Consider the following 4,420-nt stretch of genomic DNA (forward strand, 5'->3'; position numbering starts at 1 on the left):
GGGCTTCCGAGCTTTCTATGAAGGATTAACCCCAGAAACAAGAAAAGCAGTGGACTACTTCTCAGATGGCCTACTCAAAGCAACAACAGCTACCCAAGGAATGGCAAACTTCAATGATAAAGGAGTTAACAACCAACATTCATTTGAGAAACCACAGAATGCAATCTCAGAAAAAGAAATGATGAATATTGAAGGGGTGAATGCGTTCAAGGACCTAAACAAACAAATGCACCATCAAACACAACAAAACATGGAGCTGAGAGATAGAAAAGTTGATTGCCTACAAACTGCTGCAGTGAATGCCCAATTTCCACCATGGAGACCGCATTCTTATCTGAGAATGAGGGAGTCTCAACATCAAGAACAAGGAAGTTTCAACCAGGGCAACTCCATGACCACAAACAATCAACATCACTCATCCACTAATACCACTCAAAGCCAATACTCACAACACAGACACTTCCAAACTCATCCCAACTGGAGAAGGAACGAGTACCAAAATCACAAACCAAGGGACTTCAATTATAACAACCCCAGTTTCACAAACCAACAAAAACACCATTATAGTAACAACAACCACTACATACCACCACAACACCCACCCCTCCAAAGTTTAACATCCCATAACCAACCAATCTCACAAAACTCTCAAAGAATCACTAACTTGGAGATCTTAATGGAGAGAATGCTGAAACACTAAGAGGAGATAACAAAGAACCAAGAGATTTCAATCAGAGGAATTGAGGGGCAATTAGCTCAACTAGTGAAGCATTTTGCAGAAATGGGTGAGAAGAGGGTAAATGTTTTCCCCAGAGCCACTGAAGACAAACTGACTAACAATGAAGATGCTGCAAGGAAGGAAGGATGGAAAAAGATCATAGAGGAAAGTAAGAAAACCTTGGATGAAGAAAATACCAGCCAAGAAAAACACAACAAGGAATTCTTACAAGGAGAGACAGAGGATAGAATTAAAGAAAAGCAGAAAATCCCCACTGGAAAATTTTCACTAGGGAATAGAGTAATGATAAACAGTCAAACCATGAAGGTGTCCCCACAGCTGTCTGATCACTACATTGTGACCAAGATCCTTCCACAAGAATTCATAGAGGTCATCAAAGAGGAAACCGGAAGGAAGTTCACCGTGAAGAAAGACAAGCTAAGGCACTGTGATTTTCAATCTTCATGATCAGCAGAATGGAGGAATGTCAAGCTAGTGACAATAAAAGAGTGCTTGTTGGGAGGCAACCCAACCTGAGGTAGTTCTCTTCTCAAAGCTTTTTCAATAAAAATGTTGATCTGATGTAGTTTCTTTTCATAGCTATTTCAATAAAAAGGTTGAATAATTGGTCTGTATTGCAAGGAGCTAAGTTTGGTGTTGCACACCAAAACAATTTGAGGGAAGAATGAAAGATTCTAAGTTTGGTGTTCCACCAAAAATATCATTTAAAAACACATTCTCACCTTCTGCATGATGCTAGCTCCAAGCAACCAAACACATTATTCAACTGTTTAATTGCTTTCTAGCTTTAATTTCATTAACCTTTAGCAAGGACACAAGGTTTCACATATGGTTAACTGTTGCATCAGAAGCAGTGGCAAACAATTAAGTTTGGTGTTCTCACACCTAAATAAAACCAAGAGCCACATTCAATTTATGCATACTAACCATACAATTAAGGGCTTGAGAAGCAAGCAACTTTGAGAATTATGCGGGACATGAGTCAACAATTGAAGATATTATGCATCTTAACTCAAAGAGAACACAACAGAGGAAGAATCAAAGGGCTGCAACTTCAAAGGTTGTATCTAAACTTAATCCTTGCTGTTATAAATTGTGTTGAATCTGGGAGCCCTTATATGTCCTGCTAAAGTGTTTATCTGATTGCTGCATAATATCATTTTCATTTAAGTGTGAGTTAGCATGCTGTTATAAAGATTCTTATCAATAAAGAAAAAGCCCTTGAGAACAAAAACAGAAAGAAAAGGAAGAAGAAAAAGCCAAAGTGGCAAGAAAAACAAAGAATAAAGGTTGGACACCAATAGCTTGGACCCTAGGACACATGCCTGTGGTGTTCTTGTACTAGGATATGCTTGGACAAGTAAATTCTGAGGGGTATTTCAAAATCCGGTCACTTAGATCAACTGATTTGGGATGGCCAATTGAAAGTCCACAATAAAGAGCAACTTAGATACAGAACATTTAGTTATCCAAAGAGATGCTGGGCATCAATGATCCTAGGAAGAATTAGTGAGCCATGTGTCTGTGGTGGAAAGATGTTGAGCAAAAGAAAAGAAAATAAAGCCAAAGGCTACTGCTGCAACATTAGACACCAAACCTCCAAAAGAATAATAAGCTTGTTAAGCATTATAAGAAAGAAAAGATAGCAATGGAGTAATTAAAAAGTAAGTCTTATAGCAGCAAGTTTAGCAAGCCTTTGAGGAAAGATGTATATTATGTAACAGCAACAATAATTGAGTTATCATTGTCTGCATAAAGACTCCATAAATCAAGTTCTGCTATATGCCTAATAAGGATATGTGTTCTTTTCTTGTTCATTTCAATTTCTCTTAGTTTTGATGCTTGCTTGGGGACAAGCAAGATTTAAGTTTGGTGTTGTGATGACAAGTCATCATATACCCATTTTTCAAGCTAATTTCACTTGTTTTATTAGTCTTTATGCACTTTCTTGCATCCTAAGTAAGTGATTTGGAGTGAAAATGCATAACTTCTTTAGATCAAGCAACTACCATTAAATTGATGCTAACTCATGAGGTTTAAGCTAATTTTAATTGAATTTTAATTGATTTATAAGCCTTGTGAATTTAGTGATACTTTGAGTAGTTGTTTTGGTTTATTATAGGTGAAGAAAAGAAGAAAAGAGGAAGCATAAAGGAGAGCAAGCATTGCCCTCCACAAGGGCACACTGCCCTCTAGGAGGGCAACATGAGCAAACAAGCCAAGAAAGGCAACGTTGCCCTGCCCACGACAAGGGCAGAGCACAAAATTGTCGCTTGAATCAAAGAAAGTAAAAACCTTGCCCTGCCCTCCTCAAGGGCAGTATCGGGCTCACCAAGGGAAGAAATTCAAAGAAAAAGTTCACCATTGCTTGCCACAAGGGTTGAACACGGAACCATGAGGAAACAAGAAACTAAGCCTTACTTTGGTGCCAAGAAAATCAAAGAAAAGAAGTAGCGTGCGCGTCACACAAGGATCGAACATTATATGAGGAAACAAGAAACTAGGCCTTAGTTTGGTGCCAAGAAAACCAAGAAAAAAGAATAGCGTGCACGTCACTCAAGGATCGAACACGGAGCTTCAATTTGGAAACATTGCCCTGCCCTCCGCAAGGGCAGGGCAGCATCTTGTGGTGCACGGCCAACGCACCATTCTGGCGCACCAAGGGAACACACAGGCATCACTCGGCAGCACCAGCAGTGCGCACGGGCATCATTCTGACGCACCAAAAAAATTCTGCCCTGCCCTCCGCGAGGGCAGGGCAGCATCCTGCACGCACCAACACACCACACGCATGCACCATGGGCCAGATGCACAATTTTCTGCCCTGCCCTCCACAAGGGCAGGGCAGCCTCCTGGGAGCTACTTTCTTCATGGGCTAAAATTGGATTAAAAATCCAATAAAATTCATTTCTTCACAAAATCAAAAGCCCATCCAAATCCTAAGATCCAAGAATAGAAAGTGTATAAATAGGAGATAGTTTGATGTAATTAGGACCTTTTCCTTTACTTTTGAACTTTGAACCTTTCTTTGAATCTTTACTTTTATTTTTGACTTCTGAACCTTCTCTTGGAGATTTCAGAGAATTAGGGAGGAGAATTGATCTCTCTTCTTCCTCGTTCTTGCTTGGGCACTTTTTACTTTTCTTGTTTGAGTTTTGGATGTGAAGAATTGAGGAAATTCTGTCTCAATCTCCATTCAAAATCTCTTTAAATCCTCTTCTGCATAATTGAATTTAATTTCACTTCCTTTATTGTTTCTTCTGTAATTTCTTGTCAATTGCTTTGTGAACTTGGATCTGGGAAGGCAATTGAGATCTAGACTTTGCTATCTAGTCTCTTGAGTCCTGAGATCCCATTTTTCCTTTTGGTTCTTCTGTGAACCTCTGCTGCAAGTTAATTTCCATTTCTGTTTAGACTCAAGTTAATTCTAATTCAACTTCTGCTTTATTAATTGTTGCAATTTAATTTCCTTTGCTGAAATTCTAAATTCCCCATCCTCAACTCCCTTGTCCATTCAAGCAATTTATATTTCTTGCACTTTAAGTTACTGCAATTTACATTTCTTGCACTTTAAGTTTCAGTCATTTAATTTCTTGTTCTTTAAGATTCAACATCTTTTACTTTCCTGCTCTTTAATTTACTGCAATTCTCCCCTCTCCCTTTACATTCCAAGCAATTTAG

The sequence above is a fragment of the Arachis duranensis genome, chromosome 9, assembly GCF_000817695.3.
Source record: "Arachis duranensis cultivar V14167 chromosome 9, aradu.V14167.gnm2.J7QH, whole genome shotgun sequence".
NCBI classification, from domain to species: domain Eukaryota; kingdom Viridiplantae; phylum Streptophyta; class Magnoliopsida; order Fabales; family Fabaceae; genus Arachis; species Arachis duranensis.